General features: G+C 37.5%; 1 protein-coding gene across 2 annotated transcripts in view; it reads left to right on the top strand.

Moving 5' to 3' along the window:
* Window positions 1-21,828, top strand: part of RAPGEF4 (Rap guanine nucleotide exchange factor 4) — a 344,824-nt gene that overhangs the window by 199,950 nt on the left and 123,046 nt on the right. The gene's annotated exons all lie outside the window — the stretch shown is intronic.

Raw genomic sequence — 21,828 nt, 5'->3', positions numbered from 1 at the left:
CAAGTGTATACTGGTGAAAGGATGAATGGGTATTGCAACATTCTATGACTGAAACTCAATTAAATTAATAGAAATTAAAACTAGCTACATCTAGAACTTTCAAGACTATCTTGGTCAAAGTTCACAGGGTGACCCCTGGCAGCTGGGCTCCATTCCAGAAGGGGAATGGTGTAAGAAGCCAATACTGTCCTCACTCAAAGCCACAGAGAGGCTGAGGGCACTGAGCTCTATAGGACAATAAACCAACCGAAGGCTAAAGACAGAAAACCCTGAGCTTTCCCCCTTGCAATTGTGAAGGACAAATTGCCTATCTTCTAAGTGAAGATTAGATGCAGCCTTGCTGCGTGCTGTGTGGTGTGTAAATACTGGCTCCTCTGGCTGACCTCCCTCGGGGTAACTCGGGAGCCAGCACTTCCTCTGCCTCACTGTCTGGAAAACACCAGGGACTTAATGCCGAAGGTGCCAAGGACAACTTCAGCTCTCAAGTTTTGGAAGAAATGTTTGTTTTTGTGTTTGTGAGTTACTCATTTGACAGGGGGGTGGGGGTGGGGTGGTGGAATGCCCTTGCTGGCTCTCTTGCTGCTTTTTTTTTTTTTTTTAATTCCGTCCATTCCTGTACTCTGAGAGTTTCTTGCCTCCTTTTCTCTCATCAGCTTCTGCCAGGAGTCAATGGGTGTTGATTGATGTTTTAAGATGATGGGCACTTGCCCTTCATTTAACGAGCAAGTAGCAGATGCAGGCAGAACTCTCAAAGCCTGGTCCTGCTGTTGTCCTGCAAACCTGGGGTTGTTTTGCCTCTGCTCACTCTCTGCAGTGTTCCCACAATCTGCTTTTGTATATTTGCTGGCTGACAAAGTACATATTGGTGTGTATTCAATAGTGTCTCATTAATACAATTAAGGTGCATTTTACAATGTTGTGCTTATGTTTTGTGATTCAATGTTGTTATTTTGGCTTCTCTACATTTTCAAGCAATTCTTTTTTGAAATGAAAATTTTTATTTTATGGCCTTGTAGAGCTAATAGCAAGTAATAACCCATATTCAGTTTAGAATGGCTTTTCTTCATTTTTCTATAACTAGAATTTGGTGTCAGTAAGGTATCACAGAGAACCAAGATACAGAGCTTAATAGTTCCAAATCATAATAAAGTGAGATAATCGATTCCCCCATCTCTCTAGCCAGTAGGTTCTTCTAATTCTCACTTTAAAAACTAGCATGGTCTTGAAGTGATAGTATTCTGTGTTGGTGCAAAATACTCAGTGGTGGCAGGGGCAAGGAAACAATATCACGTTGATAGTAATATCCTGTGTTGCTGATTCCAGATTTAAGGAGAATGTAACGCTGCTTTCAGAAATGCTTTATCCCATACTGCAGGCAATTACGTTGATCATCAGTAACTCTGAGCTGCTTGCAGATTATCTCGTATGGCTATGAAAATAAAAATACATAGAATCATTTAGGTGTGCTGCATTTGAATTGTTATTGTCCTTGTTTTCAGAAATTGAAACCCAATTATTTGCAAATATGTCTTTAGGTTTGGGAGAAAAAATTGTAGTGTACTCAGATTGGATGAAGTAATCTTGTGATTACATGTCATTTAGGATTTAGATTCTGTTCTAATAACAATTCTATGTGGAAAGGCTCTCTCAGACCCACAGTTATTAAGATATTTAGTCATTCTGTTTATTTTTAAGGAAAGTCACATTGAAGATAGATGATGTACATATGGCTAAATACACATGAATACACATATAAATGTATGTCTATATAAATATATATTCAGTTACTTTCAGTCTTCATTATTTTCATAACAAATAAATTGTCAAATCATCTTTGATAATATTGTCTGACGATGGTTCAAAATCTTTATATCGGTATTTGAAAATGTTTAAATTCTCTTTCCCTCAACTTAGTTTTGTGTTTTCTACTTTCCTTCGAAGAATACCTCTGAAACACCAGTAGCACAGGCTGTTTGTTGGAAAACCTTCGTTTTAAGTGGGCTGCATAGATTGATCCTGGACCCAGGGAGAGGTTCTGAGAATCACTAAAATACAAGGCTTTTTTGTGCATGTAGTGGTACCCTACAGATGGGACAAACTAAAACCTCCAAGTATAGTTGATGGCACAAGAGAATGGATGAGATTCTGAACTCAAAAGCTTTTTAGTCTTGAGCTACAGGCCTGTCAAACCCTAGCCATGTGAAGGTGGTTGAATTAGGGATCATTCTTTCTCCTCTGATCCCCATCACAGTTCCTGCATTGGGTTTTCCTGTCACCCTCTGCAGGTAACTAGTAGGTGCTTTCAGAAGACACACACGTTTCTGTGGGGGGTGGGGGAAAAAAGGGAGCTCAGGACAGGAGAAATTACAAAGGAGAAATAACCTGCATTCTTGATTGAAGCCAGGTGTTCCCAGATGGTGATGGAAGGAAAGAGGACACTGCAGGAACAGAGCCACAGAGAACCAGAGCTTGTCTTTTGTCTTTTGTGACTCATGTAATAAGACCTCAAATCAAGATCTTTGTTTTGATCACAGGTTTTCTAGGATTCCTTTTAAAGTTTCAAAAATCTAGCACCCTAGCTCCAGACATTTCAGAGTTCCAACAAAACCACAATTCTTCTCTTCTAAACTTTGATCAGTTTTTGAATGTTGACAGATAATTTGTCCTATTTTCCCTGCATTTGTACCTCCCAATATCATATTTTCTGATATCCTCGAAGCCCACTAGTCATTCCATCATTAGCTCAATTTCTGCTAGAACATTCAGTCAGGATTTCCTGTTCCCAGGACTGGCCTTTCTACATTTCTCCACATCACTCAGGAAGGAGTCAATTACTCTGCCAAATTTTGCCCATTTTTTCCCTCTGTCCATCAGGATACTTTTCAATTTTATTCTGTTTTTTGTAGAATGAATGCACGATAGCCCTTCCCCTACAAGGCTCGATCTTGGCTAAGTTTCCTTAGAATATCTCTGATTCCATTTTTAGGGTATCAAGAGCCATGTGCAGGACTGGAGTTATGATACAGTGGGTAGGGCAGTTGGTCTGCATGCAGCTGACCAAAGTATGATTCCTGGCATCATATTTGGTTCTCTAATTCCAGGTAGGAGTAATCCTTGAGTGCAGAGGCCAAGAATAAATACTAAGTACTGCCAGGTGTAGCCCCCAAAACAAAATAAAAAAAAAAACCCTAAACATATGAAGTCTAGTGATCTTGAGCAAAGGTCCTGAATCCTTGTGGAATTTGATGTTTGTGTAAATTGTTTTTATCCATGATAAAAATCCCAGACTTGATGAAGTTCAGAAAAACAACCAGGAAATGACTGGACATCATTAGGTCATGTTATGTCTTATTATTCTCCATGTGTTATCTATGTTATGTTATTATATGTTATTCTTTATACTCTTTACTCGCTTGAGGGAAAAGAAGGCCATAATTTTCTTTTTCTAAGGACAGTGGTATGACTGTTTTTCAAAGGACATTTGGATGACTATTCAGTACTCATTCTTCATATAGGCTTAGTCCCTGGAGCATGTCATGAGTCTACCCTTCATACTTAGTAGCCAGGGACAATGAGCAAATCACTCACCTCTGTGAGTTTCAGTGTTCTCACTGAGAAAATGGTGGCCCCCTCTCTTATCCCATAACTGGAATTGAGAGAGAGAGAAATTAGATAAAATACCAGGGACAATCCAAAACTGGGCACTGCTTACAAATATAAAGCATGTTAAGTCTCCCTGGAGCTTAATCTAAACAAAATCAAACCCTGATCTGTAATTTGCGCCCTGGGACGTTGTTGCAATCTGGGCACATCCCTAAGATTAGCTAAAGTACCTGAGGGCTGGGGCTGGCCTGATAGAGACTCTCCTGCATCCAATTTGGACTTGATCACCTTTGGAGTTCTGGGAAGACATAGGGTAACAAATAGAAAGTCATTCATTTTAATGTTCAGATATTTTGGCTCAGCCCGAGGGATCAAAAGCCTCTGGAGTCTTGCATGGCAAGGGCTCTCTCAGTGCTGTAATTTGATCTCAGAATTCCAAACAAAGTGAGGAAACCACACCCAGTGTTGACTGGACTAGGATGGAGCTGGATGGAGGGTAAGAGCAGGAAGAAGATAAGCTAGAGGAGATGCCTTGCTTGTTGGGGGTCCAGCAGAGGATCATGGATACTATCACCGCAGTCCATCCTGGATCTTCTAGTTGTAGGGTATGTGAGCTCTTAAAAATACTATGTTTGACTAATAATTCTCCTCTGAAGCGTGACAAAGCATCGCTGCATACTTAGGTAATTATGCTTAGTAAAGGAATTTGTACCAAGTGTCTCCTTAAATGACAAGTTAGTCATTTAAATCACTAGCACAAGAACAGGTAATGATCCCTCCTTTCTTCCTCTTCACCTCCCCACCCTTTCCTATTCCTACTGCTTCTTTGCTTTACCCCTTCTAACATTCCCCTAACTTTGTATTGTATGTTTTCTTCCTTTTTTGTTCTTTTCTAATGTTTTCAGAAAAAAAACACTTGGGCTCCCTCTAGTGGCCGTCCTCCTGTTTTCTGCATGCATAACTTTTCTATTGAAATTCTTGTTACCGGAAGCAGAATGTTTGGATGAAAGTGGAAAGATTAACAGTTAATTAACAATTAATGTTATTTTTTTTTCTAAGTCAGCTGGTGCCATTCCAGATAGAGACTGCAGGGGTTAAGGTGTGTGTCTTGTATGCAGCTCACCTCATTTCACTCTAGTGCAGCCCTAGTGGCCTGAGGCACCACTGTGGTGGGCCCTAGGGAACCCCTGGTAGTGCAGAGTTCAAATAGCATCTCATGCCAGACTGTTGACTGCCCCAAGAGGCCTTCCTCGGCTTTCCTACACAACAGAGCATGCACATGGCACTAAGATTTGCTTAGTCAGTTAAGTTGTAATCCTGTAAATCAGGAAAAGTCAACTTTTTTTTTTAATTTTTTTATTTTTAATTATGAGAACAAAGATGCAAAGAAAGAGGACAAGGTAAAGTTACAGTGGAAGGACAATCACATAATTCTCAGAAGAAGTCCCCTTGCTGATATCTTAACTTTGAACTTTCAGCCAAAGAACATTAAGATAAATAAAACAGAATCCATGTACAATTACTTTGTCCCTCAAGTCCCCAGATTGTAATACATTATAATATTTCTTAGCAGCAGACAAGGCCAATCTAAAGCCATAAAACTTATGTAACTCCTTAGACATTAGAGGTATAGTATTTTTTAACATTTCCATGTACATGCATATTAGTTTAAGTTAACCTCAAAAGTTTAAGTGTTTTTTTTTTAAGGATTAGAGTCAAAAGAGCACAGTAAAAACGGTGTTACAGTGGCAATTGTTGTTTGCATAGGCCCACCAAAATATGAGGGGCATGGAAAGGAATAACCTTGGCCTAAATACAAAGAGACCCGACCTCTGAAGTTTCCTGGCATAAGACCAACTCTAGGCTCCAGGCAAGCTAGATCATCCAATCCAAGACATTGTAGTACCAACACACTTTTATTTTTCACATAGTCTCTGTTGTTGGTATCATGTTTCTGTATTAAAGATCCTGGAATCTGCATTATCCTACATTGAAGTCAGGATGTGGAGCATCCTCTAGTTTCACCTCACAATTAAAGGGCAATGCAGAGAGCCCTGTCCTGTAAGCAGGCCATTGTTGTTGTTAAGTCTTCTCAATGTTAAGGGAAGTCTCTTTTGAGTAGGTCAATGTCTGAGCAGTGGTAGGGTCTTCTGTGGTAGAGGATTGCTTCCAGGTGATGTTATAGACAAACTTGGATGTTTCGTGGATGGCTTCCCTGGTTCAGGGGTGAATGGAGGATGCCCATTCTTCTGAGGCCTGAGCCAGGTCGTTTTGTCAATGTTCAGGGTGTAAGGTCCCTTTGCAAGTGTGTGTTCCAATCTCTATTAGATAAGATCTTATTTGTATGTATAGTATTTTCCCATTTTAATATACCTATGCAAAAAAGGAACAATGCCACGTGGCGTTGTTGGCGCATATGGGGGCCATAAGAACAAGTTCAACAATCCCCATGACATGGTTCAATCAGCAGCATTAAACTGGGGGACTCTTTCACCAAAATTCCTTGTTGAACAGCTCACAAAGAGAAGATAAAAAGTGGTTAGAATCGTCACTGTATAAGAGAATATTTAGTAAGACTTAGAGCTGTCAGAGAAAAAACACATAAAATATTCAAAAGAAATGCGTGTCCATTTTATGTCTTTTGAAATAGTTGGGGGTTGTTACACACAAAGCATGGCTTTGGTCTGTGATTAGGATTGTGCAGTACTGAAGTTAAAAAGAGTAATGTGGATTAGTGATGTTTGGGGGTGGGGGTGAGAGAGTTAAGGAGTAAAAATGAGCTTTGTAGGGGTGTGGGAAAGGGCAGAATACAAAATGGACATTCTGGATACGCAAAACATAAGAATAGAGAATACTCTTAATACATGCAGTGCACGTGGGGGCAATAGCCCCCACGCAGTTTTCCACATGTAGACTGGTCAGAAATTGACAGTGACAAACTTAGTGCAACCGAGCAAATCTCAGCACACCCCAAGTTAGGACCCACCATTTCTGGCTGGAACCCAGGGAAGGCCTGAAGGCTGGGGGCAGAAGTGGGGACGGCTGGGGGCCTATCAAGGCTCCCAGCGCACCCAAGTTAGGGAGAAGGCCTTCTACATGGGGTCTCCCCAAACCGGCTAGAGCTAGCCTCCAGATCAAGAAAGGATCAATAGAGAGCCGGAAGCCAGGATCTGCCCGCCCTCCACCCTGTGCCCTTCCCACCCTAGTGCAGGGGGAAGGGCGGGGGGAAGCTTGGCCCCATCCAGGAGGGACCCCCCCCCCCCCCACACACACACACACCTTGTCTGGCCGCCTTGGCTGCCACCTGGAGGCCGGGGAAGTCTTAACTTTTTTAAAAAAATTTTAAAAAAAATTTAAAAAAAAATCTTACCATTTTCAAAATAATGGAACAAGTTGTTCTTTAACAGCTGGCAGTGTTATTTATTTTTCTCCCTTTTAATCAAGTTACTATTCTGTTTTCTCCAAAGAATTTCATTATAGTGTAATATATTTTTCCAGACCAGAATAATTTTTAATTATGTCAATGTACTGGTCAATAATATGTATGTATTTAGCTATAACAGCAAAATCCCAAACATAAAAATGTTTTAAGCAGATAAAATTTCTTCTTCATTCTAACTGCCCCAAAGTGAACTCCTCAGTAATTGTGGCACCTTCATGTTCTAATGTATTTCTAGGACTGGAAGTGCCTTTTTGATATGCCTCTTTTCCTGACATGTGTCAAAAATAAATAAATATTTAGCTTATAAATTTAAATACTTGTTTGCATTTTTATGTGATCATACTCTGCAACAAATTTTTCTTCTGGGTTAAGCAAAATACTTTGCAGCAACATATATATATTAATATATAATTACCCAAACAAAGTATTTTTCTAATTGTTTTTGTTGTCAACTATATAACTTAGTATTGGAAATGCAGTACTAAACAGCCTGAAAGCTCTTTAGAAATGAATTCATGATATATAATCAAAAGGACATTGGTGACATTGAGTAGGAAGCTCTTTCACATAAAAATGTAGACAGAAGTGGAAGTTATTTTAAAATGGCAATGCCTTTCCTTTTTTTTTTTCTTTTTGAATTATTGAGGAAGGCAAGAGCCAGATGGTTACCCTGGAGGTGTAATATAAATAAGTAAAGCAAGCTAATGAAAAACAACAAAAATAACTCATAGATTGTAAGAATAAAATGGTTCCAGACGAAAGGAGTGAGGAGAAAAGGAGGAAGAGGTAGAGGGAGATAAATTTTAGTAGTACTAGAACTTGGGAAGTGCAAGAAGAGAAGATAGACTCAGATATAATATTATAAACTAACAGTGACTCAATAAAAAACAGTAACACTGTTACTAAGTCCTCTGAACCCTGTGACATTTGTGCAGTCTTTCATGAAAAGAGAAAAGATGTGTTTTCTCAGTAAATGGCCAGTGTCACCTCTAGAGGGATTTCTTATCCACGTGGAAGGACACGGCTGCCAGCAACTAAGAAAAGAAGGTTGAAGATACAGTCAGATTGGAGATTTACTTTGGCAATCCTGCTACTAGACAGTCTCCAGGAATGAATTATGATTAGATTTTTATACTCTCCTACTGTCAAGCCAGTAATTAATGATGATAAACATTAGATTAGACCATTAGATTGTATGTTGGATATTTGTATTAAGTCTCACTGCCTGGGGCATAAATAAGATTAGAGTATGTCTGAAGGAAAGTAAAAAAAAAAAAAATAAGTGACAAAAATCAGCCAGAACTCTCTTAGGTTTGTTTCACAGACTCTTATTATATCTTATAGATTTTATGAGAATTTATGTTTGTCAAAAAACTGCATATAACTGTGGGTTTCACCTTGCATTAATGAACGGTTGGTTCACAGAAAATTTCAAGTACAAATGATAAATGAATCAAGCTAACAAAGTGTTCCTTAATAGATATCCTCAGGGACCTAATTTAATGAATAGGTAGAGGGATGTTATTTGTAACTTAGCCCACAAATTATTTCTATATGAATCGCCAATTTTAAATGACTCTCGCCTGCTTGAAACAATTTGTTTTCTTAATTGGTTTAATCATTCTATTTATAGTTTCTTATATTATTAAATGGGTTAATAATCCTCTTTTTTTCCCTAAATAAATTAACTTTTTCAGCCTAGCCACAATTTTCCAATTAATAACATTTAAAGGAGTGAAGCAATTCTGTAACAGGAGTAGAAATGAGCATTTTTTTTGTTTAATCTTTTAAAATCAACTAATACTTAAGTGCCTACTATGTGTCATGCATTAAATATTTTGGCTCTAGAGATCAGAAGAGTCAAACTATTCTTGATTTTATAGCACTAACAAACTCATGGATGAGAGAGGTTGCTAAGTGGGTAGGGGGGAGAGAGAGAGAGAGAGAGAGAGAGAGAGAGAGAGAGAGAGAGAGAGAGAGAGAGAGAGAGAGAGAATAATGTGCCAACATACTTCTATCCTAAGAGCCATTGTCACTTGAACCTAAAGGATTTCTGAGAAAATAATATGTCCTTGTTCATAGCCCAGGCTTTTTCCTCTGTTTGAGAAAAAATGATTAAATACTGTATAACTCCAGGCAATGCAAGTTTGTGTTGACAGAAACTTCTATTAAGCACCTCTGGGAGAGAAGTTGTAAGACTGGCATTTGACTGTTTAGAACCCAGGGATCTAATACTTTCTCCCCAAGCTTTGGAGATATTGTCACCAACATTCCTAGTTCTCTGCCAGCAGAAAACCTTGGAGGAAAAACAGGAGCTAATGTAGGTGGGTCACATGATCCCTTCAACCGATGTGGTAGGCCTGGGGATGAGACATTACTGTGGGCTGGGCTTTGAAGATGGGGAGGTTTGTGGCCAAAGAAAGGAAATCTGGAAACTAGCTGTTCATTCTTCCTCCCCCGTGAGGCGCATTCAGCTGACTTCTGAAAAAATCAGCTCCCTTCCTCTGGAGCACTCAGATAACATCATAATGCAATCAATATCTCATTTGGGGGTAGTCTTATCCCTTGTTTATGAAAAAATAGGACAGAAGCACTTATGAGAATAATGTTGACATCACATTTTGCAATAGCTTTGATTGCAAAGAGCATTGTGCCTTAGAAATGCCATTCAATCAGAATCATAATTTCTTTTTTTCTCTTTCTTCTTAACATGTATGATGTGGAAATTAACAAGATTTGATCTTGTTAAGTCTTTTGAGCTGCTAAGATGTGAGTTGAGAACCAGCAGATGACACAAACAATGCTATTTGTCCTAGAATGTTGCAGAAATTCTTTATTTTTTTTAATTCATTTAATTTTAAGGTTTTACAGTTTCTGGGACCAAATTACATTCAGACATATCTTTGAAATTTATATTATGAAAAAAGGAAATGTTTATGCCAAGAGTCTAAAATGAAGTTTAGCAAGACAGTGCATCTTAAAATAATTATTATTTCCTGATCATAAATGTAACAGTGCTCATTTGAATAGTTGAAAACATCAAAGTATTTTTAAACCCTCCAATAAAAGCCACCACTCAGTGTCCTGTATGTTTTTATGTTTAACACAGTAAAAATATGCATAGAGAAAAATAGTTTATACTGTGTGTAGTTTAATGTGCTACTCTTTTCAGTGGAGTTTTTAAGAACTTAATTTTGGCGGCCAGAGCAATAGCACAGCAGGAATGATACTTGCCTTGCATGCTACCAACCTGGGTTCAATCCCCAACATCTCATATGGTCCTCCAAGCCTGCCCAAGTGATTTCTGAGTGCCGCTGGGTGTGGCCCAAAAACCAAAAAATAAAATAAAACAAAGAACTTCATTTTTATTTAATATTGACTCAACTACATTCATCTTTTATAATTTATTTTTAAACTGTTCATATCTTTCCAAAGTTAGATTTTATACCCTTTCTTTGCCAGTTTTAGAATAATTTTTGGCTGTCCTACTATTGTTCGCTCTTTTCTGATGTCTTAAATTTTCTTTTACTGTCATTTTTCTCTTATCTGAAGAATTTCCTTTAGAGATTATTTTGTCTGTTTATTTATTTGTTTGCACCACAACTGGAAGCACTCAGAGATCACACCTACTGGGCATCAGGGCATCATATGTGGTGCCAGGGATTGAATGGGTCAGGTGCTTGAAAGATATGCCCAACCCAATGTACTACTTCTCCAGCCCCTTTAGCAATTCTTTTTTGTTTGTTTGTTTTGTTTTGTTTTTGGGACCACACCCATTTGATGCTCAGGGGTTACTCCTGGCTAAGTGCTCAGAAATCGCCCCTGGCTAGGGGGGGACCATATGGGACTCAGGGGGATCGAACCGCTGTCCTTCCTTGGCTAGCGCTTGCAAGGCAGACACCTTACCTCTAGCTCCACTTCACCATCCCCTCTTTAGCAATTCTTATAGCATAAATATGTTGACTCCAAATTCTCCTAAATGCTTATTTATCTGAGATGTCTTTATTCTACCTGCCTCACTAAAAGATATTTTGACTGCATAGTGAATGACGATTTAACAATTTTTTAAATCTTTTTGTATTGAGCCAATATTGCTACACTGTCATTAAAATCCAGTGCTTATTTAGACTGCTTTTGTTTTTCCCCTTCATTATTTTATTCAATATTAAATTTACACTTTTGGCGGGGAGAATCATACCCGGCAGCACTCAGGGGTTACTCCTGGCTCTATGCTCAGAAATCGCTCCTGGTGGGCTTGGGGGACCATATGGGATGTCAGGATTCGAACCACCATCCATCTGCATGCAAGGCAAATGCCTTACCTCCATGCTATTTCTCCAGCCCCTAAATTTACACTTTATGGTCATGTAAGCTTGGCCTCCTTTAAGCACAGAGAATTTTTTCAGGATTTCTTTGTTCTTTTTATTTATTTATTTTGGAGGGAGTTATTTATTTATTTTATTGGTTTTGGGGTCACACCCAGTGATGCTCAGGGGTTACTCCTGGCTATATGATCAGAAATCACTCCTGGTTTGGGAACCATCTGGGGCTATGGGGATTGAACCAGGTTATCCTGAATCAGCCTACCGCTGTGCTATTGCTCAGGCCCTAGTTTCTTTGTTCTTAATTAACAAATTTGTTTTGGAGGACGTTTCTTTAAGATTTCTGACATTCTTCAAGAATAGACTCATTATAGACTTAGGGAGATGGCAGAGACAATAGAAACCAACTGTGTTCATGACATCATATCAAAAATACCCATTAGTCTGACTTTTTGAAGTTAACTTTGATTACCTGGTTAAGATAGCATTTACTACACTTTCCCATTGTAAAGTCACTCTTCTCCACCCTTCCTCTTCATACTGAATTGTGCGGAAGGAAGTCCCCCTTAGTAGGAAATTATGCTCCACTTTCTTGATTCAAAAGAAAAAGTCACTTATTTGGAATTCTGCATTGGACATCTGTTTCTTCTTCATAACTTATTTATTCACTTAGTCATTTACTTATGATCAGAAAGAACTCGTGGACATTTATTTGATACTTCGATGTGTGCTCAAATGTTTCTATTATTTATTTCTGGTTTTACTTACATGACCCCAGGTTTGGCCACTGCTCTTGTGTTTGACATACTCTAATCAAAGTGTCTTGCTTTGTGATTTAGAACTCTTAATTTATTTTTCAAACTGCTAGATACCTGTATTTTCCTGGACCCAGTTTTAGCAAGTCATTTTTCTAAGGATTTTTGGTTTCTTTTATTCAAGGATGATGTTTAAAGTCAGTATTTCAGTAGTTGGTGTGCTTATTGATACTGAGATGTTATTGTTTCTAAGTCCTTTCAGACCAACAGCATGGGAATGTGTGTGACTATACTAATCATGCATAAACATACATTTGTCAAGATCTGCACATATACCTCTCTGAGTTATATTAAACTATTAGTTAAGAACAAGTGCATCTGATTTCTCTAACTCTAATCCAGAACCATATGGCTCATTTTAGCCTTCTTTCCTTGCTGATGTGTGACCTTCCAATAACTAAATTTGACTCATACTTGCTACCCACTTACTTAATCATGTAAATTCAATGTATGTGTATATAACTTAGGGAGAAGGATTTCAGATTACATCATTATAGTAAACTTATATCCTTGTATAAACAAACTGTCAACTAAATTAGAGTGCTGACATATGGTGTTTTGCCTTTAGTTTTAGGAACTCCACTCATTTCTAAAGTTACTGAGTTCAGTATCTTTGCTAGCCCCCTTCAGTGAAGTCCATAACCAAGAAGTTATAATATTTATTGGTTAGACAGTCATATTCTTATGTCTCAGTTTGCATTTAGTCCTGGATTTCTCACTCTTCTAACTGATTTTTTGTTGTTTTTTTTTTGTTTGTTTGTTTTTTTGGTTTTTGGTTTTTGGGTCACACCCGGCAATGCTCAGGGGTTACTCCTGGCTCTACACTCAGAAATCACTCCTGGCAGGCTCGGGGGACCATATGGGATGCTAGGATTCAAACCACCATCCTTCTGCATGCAAAGCAAATGCCTTACCTCCATGCTATCTCTCTGGCCCCTCTAACTGATACTTTTAATCTGCAATTATTAACTTTCACTTCTTATGCTGTTAAGGTCCACAGGTTTTGACAAAAATGTAATATCCTTTATCTACCTTTATAGTATTATATAGAATAGTTTCACTCTTCTAAAAAAAAGTTTGCTTGTTCATCTCTCCTCCAGATTCAAAACTCTGGACACCACATTATTTATATACTCTATATAATTTTACCTTTTAGAGTGTCTAGCTTTTATCGGGGAAAGGTTTAGGCTACACATAGCATTGCTTAGCAGTTGTTTCCTGCTTTGCACTCAGGAATTACTCATGGCAGTGGTCAGGGGACCATATGGAATGCCAGCAATTGAATGTGGGTTGACCTCAAGTGCCTTTCCCAACTATACTACCTTTCTAGCCCCTTAAAGTATCTTCTATATGGCATGATACAATATTTAATCTTTTTTGTTTGTTTTGTCTTGGGGGCCACAACCAGCAGCATTCAGGGGTTATTTCTGACTCTGCTTTAAAAAAAATCACTCCCGGTAGGCTCAAGGGACCATATGGGATGCCAAGAATCCAACCTGGGTCCGTCCCAGGCTGGCTGTGTGCAAAGCAAAAGTCCTGCCACTGTTCTATTGCTCTGGCTTCTATTTTTATTTTATCTTTTAAAACCAGCTTCTTCACTACATGATTCATATAGAAAATTTAATGATTTTTGCATGGTTGCACAGTTAATTAATTTTAACACTGAACAGTATGCCATTGTATTGTTCCATCACCTAATCATTCTCTTATTGAAGGACATTTAGGGCACTTATTAAAACTCTTACAGACATTTGTGAGCAGACATTTTGTACATAAGTTTTCAGAGCGTTTGGATACATATTTGGAAGACAGTTTCTGGATTATATGGTAAAACTGTGTTTAGCTTTATAAGAAACTACCATGCTCTCTTCCAAAGTAGCTATACTACTTTACACTTCTACCCACTCAAGGGATGTGAGTTACTTTGTTCTTTAAGACCAGAGGTTTGTATCCAACTGCACATGTTAGCCATTCTTAAAAGTATGAAGAACATCACATTTTTGTTTTGATGGCCACTTACTTTTTGATAAATGGCATCAAAAGTTTTTTCATAAGCTATTTTTTATTTATCTATTTTCTTTGTTTATGCACCTAAGACCTTTTGCATTTTTAAATTGGGCTGTTATCATGTTTTAAGCCATTTTGTTCATTCCAAATATAAATCCTTTGTCAAATGTGAGGTTTTTAAGGTATTTTCTCCCAATCAAATGCATATATTTTCCCCCTTTTAACAGTGTTTTTTGATGGCTTGTTCTTTAAGCTCTTATTCTCCCTTGAAATGTATCTCACTCGCTTATCTGGTTCTTGGCCTGCTTATTGTCACTCTGGAGAAGCCCATATTTTTCTTATGAATAAACAAGAAACTTCATAAACTTCAATAAAAACTTTTCTTGCCTCATTAAGAAAAACTGAAGCTGTGTTCTTTAATGAACAGTTTTTAATTTCAGAAAAATTCAACACCAGCATTTTCATTTATGGACCATGCATTTTCTATTGTATCTAAGAACTTATCATCAAATTAATGTTATGTCCTTTTAAAACATGAAGTTTATTTACTATATTTTAACTAATCCAGTATATTTAAATGTTTTTTAAACATGTCACCAATATAAAACATTAGTACCAACATATTTTATATTACTTTTCCCCCCAGGTACTTAGTCTTCACATGTCAATATGAATTTACACTTAATCTCAATTAAGATTAACCACCTTTCAAGTTCTAAATGTTCATAGTCAGATATGGCTACCATATTGGATATTGCAGCTCTGGTAGCATATAACAGAGGGCCTAGAACATTTTGATTAATTTGTTTGTTTTTTAAGAGTCTGATTTACATTACAGTTAATGATAGTTTCTCACATACATCATTCCAACACTGAATCCACTTTGCTGGGTGTTGAAGGTTAAAGAAGTCAGAAAAAAGAAAGGGCACAAATATTATAGACAGAGGAAACAGACTGGAAAAACCTCCCCAAACAAAAGACTTTGGCATATTTGAGGGACTGGGAAACATTCTGTAGTTGGGGCAAGGTGTTAGGGCCTGAAGATCCTTTAAACAGTATTGAGAAGTTTAGATTTCTCCAGGAGGTGCCACTGAAGATTTTTTTTAATAGAAAATAGAATGATCCTACTGGCTCTTTTAAAAAATTACTCTTCTCAGGAGAGATGGGGAGGGACATTTTCTCTAGAAAGAAGGGAAGGTGCATATTCCAAAGCTGTCATCCAATATCCACGCTACCCTGTATTTGGTTTTCCATAGTCTTGAATTTCTTTTTCTTTTTTCTTTTGGCTTTTGGGTCTCACCTGGCAGTGCTCAGGGTGGCTCCATGCTCAGAAATTGCTCCTGGCAGATTCGGGGGACCATATGGGACGCTAGAATTCGAACCGATGACCTTCTGCATGAAAGGCAAACGCCTTACCTCCATGCTATCTCTCCGGCCCCAGTCTTGAATTTCTTATCTGTGAAATGTTAACAATAAGATTATCTTCATCAAAGAATTATTCATTTAATAAGACCACTTTTATATGAATTAAAAGCATTTAACACATAGTAATAAATAATGATAAATAATAATTAATATTATTAATATAATAATGTTCTTAATCTTGTCTAAGTCTGGAATAAACTATCCACAACATTACTTTTCTGTTTCTTTTTTTTTAAATTTTATTTAAACACCTTGGTTACAAACATGATTGTGGTTGGGTTTCAGTCATACAAGAGGAGAACCCCCCCATCACCAGTGCAACATTCCCACCACCAATGTCCCAAATATCCCTCCTCCCGTCCCCGCCCCCACCTGTACTCTAGACAGGCTTTCTATTTCCCTTTTCTGTTTCTTTCTGGAATCCTCTTTGCTTTATTTTGGGCCACATCTGACAGTGCACTTTGACTACTCTGGTTCAATACTTGGAGGTAGTTTGTGGGATGCTCAGGGAACCATGTAAGTCCAGAAATTGAACCTGGTTTCCTGCATGCATAACATGTACTCAGCCCATTGGACTGCTTTTCTAGCCCTGAGATACTGGAAACACCCTAAGCAGATAAGACCGGAATAGTTTCCCTTTGTCCTTTCCAAAACTCAAATTTCAAGAGAAATACCATTTTTATTTTCTTATACTTCACCCCACTGTGTATTTGTTTTTCTTTCCAGTAACAGATTTTATATGAACCAGATAGTTTCAGGGTGTTCTCTGCTCTTTGTCTTTATAAAGAATCCCATCTTTTCTTAAAAAGATAGCAAAATCATTCTGAGATGTAAGGTCCAAATGACAGAGAAGGAGAGTTATCAAAATAACTAAATTAAAAAACTGCAGCGATGTTATTAACTGGTGAAAGAGACATTATTGATGGTGTTTGTGGGCTTGCAGAATACTTGCATTGCACAGCTTAGAAATCAGATTATTTAATGCAAAAGTTAAATCACACAACATGTGTCCCTCACTTCTGGCCAAAGCATGAATGTCACAGCTACCCCCTCCCCTTTCTTCCTGCCTCTTAATATCTAGGACTCTCACCTGTGTTCTATGAGGAACCCTAATGTGTAAAAAAAAAAAAAGTTACATATTTGAGTGCTCAAAATTTCTTTTAGGCAGAAAGGATAGTACATTTATTTACTGAATTCTGTCTTTGAAATTCTCTTTTAAAGATAGAATGTTGCTCCCAGCTGCACAAAACAGACTTGTGTATTTGCTCTTGTGTTAGCAAGGTAACGGGGCATACAGGTAGGCAAGTGGTAGAGGCCTCTGATGAGTTTGGTTGGGCACTCAGAGGTCCTATTTTAGGTTATACTAGCACCAAAATGTGCCTGCCCTTCCACACTGCTTCTATTCTTGGGCTCCAGAACCCCATCTCCTAGAATCCGGTGCCTCCTCTTAAATAAATGTGAATAAAAAGCTCGGTACACCTGAAGACAGCTTGTTAGTCAGCAAGCCTTGTAATAAGTAACCTCAGCAGGCTGCTGAAGCTTTGTGAGATGTAGTCTAACATTTCTCCTTTGCAAAAGAGATATTGTGAAAGTCTATCCTAAGCATGAGCTCTAATCCTCATCTTGCCCCCACCCCCGCCCAAATTATGTTGGCATTTTAACTGTCTAGTCAATAAAAGAACACAGTAACACTTGATTTCTCCTCATTGTACTTGCAAATGTTTCAAGTATTTCTAAAGCCTTTTAAATTACTCTGAATTTAAAAAAAAGAGAGATGACCTGAGGTAGAAAAGCCAGGTTTCTGAAGTATGCTTAAGCTTCCATCAGCATATTATGTCTCTAGTAATAGAAAGGCCTTAAATTTAAGGCTTTTTCTTTTTCAGCACACTCTAGAAACTTAGAAAAGTACAGAAATGTGAAAGAAGATAAATATGAGGACACTCAAATTTGAAAAATAGAATATATTCTACTACTCTATTTCTTTGGCTTTTAAAAACCAGTTTGCATAGTTAATTAAAACCATCCTATCTCCACTTGATTGAAGTGTACTATCTATACTCATGAACATTGATTAAGGAGCCTGGTGTTTGAGCCAGATATGAATCAATTTGGTATCTTATACAATGTGCAATTTTTTGCTTTATTTTTATATTTGATATTATGTGCCTTTACATTTTTTAATTTTTAAACATGCTTTTAGAAAGACTTTAAAATTAAAATTAAGGTATTTTATTACTCCAGGAGTTTTGAATCACATCATTCAGATGACAAATTTGCTCTACTTTAAGGGTACTGATAAAAGTCATCAAAATATTTATTAGAATGTTATTATCCTGTATTGGTATCCAAATTGTAGTTTTATTATGTTTGCTTTATCTTGAACTATTGGTTTTGAGGCAAAAATAATTATTTAAATTTCCAATATATATACACAAATGCACCTCCATGCAGAAGACTGTATGAAAGTCAATTGAGTGCATGATTTTAAATTCAAAGTATAGGAAAAAGAATTTTTTTTTCCTGGTAATTATTTTACCTTTCCCAACTGGGACTAACTGTGCTATTAAAATAATGGCTTAAGGCATTTTACAAACAGGCATTTAAATGCTAGGAAAATGTCTTGATATTTTCCTATTGGAAAGTTTTGTCTTAAGTAATTAATTTGTTCTTCATTAATATTTATTAGTTTTAATACAGAAACCACTTTCTATTACAAGATGTCAGAGATAGACCTTATTTCTAATAATGTATCCAAAAGAATTATCTCATCCTTATAGTCTTCAGTGTCAACTTCATAATTTTGTTTTTGTACCAAGAACCATAATTTGTGACCTGAAGTATAAAATTTCTGGGAATTGCATTGAGGAGATAATCCCAGATATGGGTAGCTAGTGGGAAATTTTTTTTCTTAAGTTCATAGCATATATATAACAATCAAATAATCCGAGCAAATAATTAACGGTAAAGAATTATTGAAGTAGTTTACTGAAATGTAATAGAAGATTTAATGTAAGGGTTACAAAGAATACTATGTTTAACTGATGTATTCAAAATCTAAATAAAATATTGCATCCCTGTTTACACAGGACTAAAACAAAGGGATAAATATAAAATTTCCAAATACTTTTTTTAGTTATCTTTTGAAAGGGTTATATATGATTCAATACTTTTCAATGAGAAGGCACTATTTTTTTTTTCATGCAGTGAGTCAAATCCAATAGCTAAGCATATGATTTCACTGCATTGATGACCTGACTGTCTCATGAATTAGCAATGGCCATCTAAAAATCTTCACAAGTTCTATCTTTCAGTGCTTTTCCCCAGCTTTTTTAGACCTAGCTCTGTGCTGCCACTAGACTGGGTACTCAGAAAGTTGCAAGCTCATATCTCTATGACCTGTCTTTCCATTTTTTTTTCCAACTACCAGATCCTGTTCATCTCAAGGCTGTTTGAATATAACCTCTCTTGGCAACCTGGTCTGAGTCAACTTGGACAAGCCCTTACCCTTCTCCTTGCATATGAAATGCTCAGTGTACATGCAGTCTTCAGCTAGATGTGATTTCTATGTATGTGTGCCTGTCAGAGACAAGGCTGCTGCCCTCTGACCTTTCGAACCCCAAACTCTGGCTTGGCAGGGCTTATACTAGCTCAGACCATGCTCAAAAAGTGGGTGTAATTTTTCCCTTTTAGCCTTGTTGGTTTTGGGGCAATACATACTGGTTCTCAGGACTGCTTTCAGCTCAGTACTTAGGGATTGCTCCTGGTGTTGTGAGTGGTTCTGGTGTAGTGAAAGATCACTCTTTGTGTGTGGAGTGATCCTTCCTAAGGATCGCTCCTGGGACCAGGTGATGCCAGAGATTGGTACAAGCAGGACTTATGATCTGACTTCTGCACTTCTTATATCTATTGAGATAAAGACTTGGAAAGTATTTCATCATATACTGATTAAAATATTCTTTTTACTTTGCCTTTTTTTTTGTTTCCATAACATTGAGGGTATTTTATAGTTCTAAAGCAGTAGGTGCTTTTGTAAGCACCTCTCTAAATTGCCAGAATCACTGCATGAAAGACGGGGAGTTCAAATTGGTTTGCTCTCTTGCAAACTAGACTCTTGAGAGTCTAGTTCCTATAGATCCCCTTGTGGAGATTGGTGGTGGTAGCAGTTTTTTACTCCCATAGACAAGCAACTTCAATTCATCTCTTCTCCTGCTGATTTTCTTGGTCCAGGGAAATCAAGGGCAGCAGCCTTCTGTTGCTGGGCCATGTGTTAGTCTGGTACGTGACAAAGTTCCACTCAAATGTTATGTTACACATCCTTTGGGTTCCGTTAATATTAACATTTGATGGAAAATTCATTACATTTTTTTATTTTTTATATGGGGATCCCCAGCAGTATTGGTGGGGGCAAGTGACTGGAACTGTACTTGATGGTGCTCAACAATCATGTGATCTATGGGCTCCCATCTGTGCCAGTCAGAAGTTCCCACCATTGAGCTATCTTTCCAGCCCTTCTAAATGTTTTAGAGGATTAACTTCTTTTTTTTTTATTTTTATAATTATTTTTTTTATTTTAGAAGATTAACTTCTTGCTCAGAAACAGACTGTTTCTGTTAAGTGTTTGCAGGCATGTAGTATATACACTTAAAAAGTGTACAGAGGGGGCAGGTAAGGATTCGATTCACAGCATCTCGTGTGGTCCCTTAAGCCTGCCAGGAGTAATTTCTTAGTGCAGAGCAGGGAGTAACCCCTGAGCACTGCTGGGTGTGACCAAAAAAATAGAAGGGTATGGAATTTGTCAGAATATTTTCACAAATATGTCCATGTAAGCAATATTCCCAGAATAGCACCTCCCCCATCTTCCCACTAAGAGATGTTTGATTTTATACTTTAAATAAGGCAGAATCACCTGTTACATACCTTTTGACTCAAGTCTTTAATTCAATATTAAGTTTGAGACTTAATTAAATCGTTGTAGCATTTATAAATTGTGTTTTCTCCTTCCATGATAAGCCTATCTCTGAACTTCTCATGAGTATATGTTTTGTGGTACTGAGTTGCTGTGAAGAGGAACATATATCAGCTGCTTTATTGACCTTTACCTAGCATTGGATCTGTGGGGTATTGAGGACACACATGCTTTGTCATTTGTATAAATGCTCAAAAAGTATCCCCAAAACATTCAGAAATATTTAGCAAAGAAGCAAAAGCTCAACAATGATCGTGTCTCTTGAGTAAAGTCCAAGGTACAGGGATGGTTTTATACCTGGGACAATCTGCCTTTTTAGAACTTTCTTGACTTAAAGGAAATACAAAGGTGCAAACTTGAAATAATGTTGGTCCCTTAAAATGTGGAACTTGTGGAAGGAGACAGAACTAAAACAGTCCACAAGTGCCCACAGCCAATACACATAGCTATGTCATATCGCCTAGGAAAGTCAAAATTGGAATTTCAAAAATGAAAAGAGGAAATTCTTTTCAATCCCTTTCGCACCATTGCCAGGTAAAAGCTCCTTAAAAAATTTCTCTATGTATTAAGCAAATAAATATTTAAGGAATAATTGCATGAGCAAACACTGAAGGCATTTCAGGTGGCAAGAACACAACTTTTTGTGGATTTTTTTTTCTCAGAAGCTCATGCTGTACTTGGGGGAACATACTAATAAACAACAGGGGCCCAGGCATGCAGTCTATGTGGATTTGGAGACGCAAGAAACAGTTGATACCTTTAGGATGTATATTCCATAAATCCTTCAAACTCCAGAAATTCAGAGTGTCCTGCCATGTTCTCCAATCTCCCCATATAACTTTAGAAATTTTTCATCTAAAAGTATTCCTTAAAAATCTTCAGAGCTCAAAGGATGAGAGAAATTATCTGTAGTTGACTGACACTTCCTCCAAATGTTTTCTACAGTTGGTCAAGTCCTTGACAGGGGTTGTATCTCAATGGGCCAATCTCATTCTTAAATATGTTGAAACCCAAAATTTAGCATGATTACCTAAACTTACCATCTTTTTTCCAGAATAATCTTCTTTAAATTCTAAGGAATAAACCTGGTATAGAGAATGTGCTCAAAACTCCACAGAATTATTGAGTTACACTTTTTTTTTTTTTTTTTTTTTGGTTTTTGGGTCACACCCGGCAGCACTCAGGGGTTACTCTTGGCTCTTTGCTCAGAAATCACCCCTAGCAGGCACAGGGGACCATATGGGATGC

Source organism: Suncus etruscus, chromosome 5 (genome assembly GCF_024139225.1).
Source record: "Suncus etruscus isolate mSunEtr1 chromosome 5, mSunEtr1.pri.cur, whole genome shotgun sequence".
In the NCBI taxonomy this organism is placed as follows: Eukaryota; Metazoa; Chordata; class Mammalia; order Eulipotyphla; family Soricidae; genus Suncus; species Suncus etruscus.
Note: the sequence above shows the minus strand (reverse complement) of the source record. Positions and strands in the feature narration are given on the sequence as shown.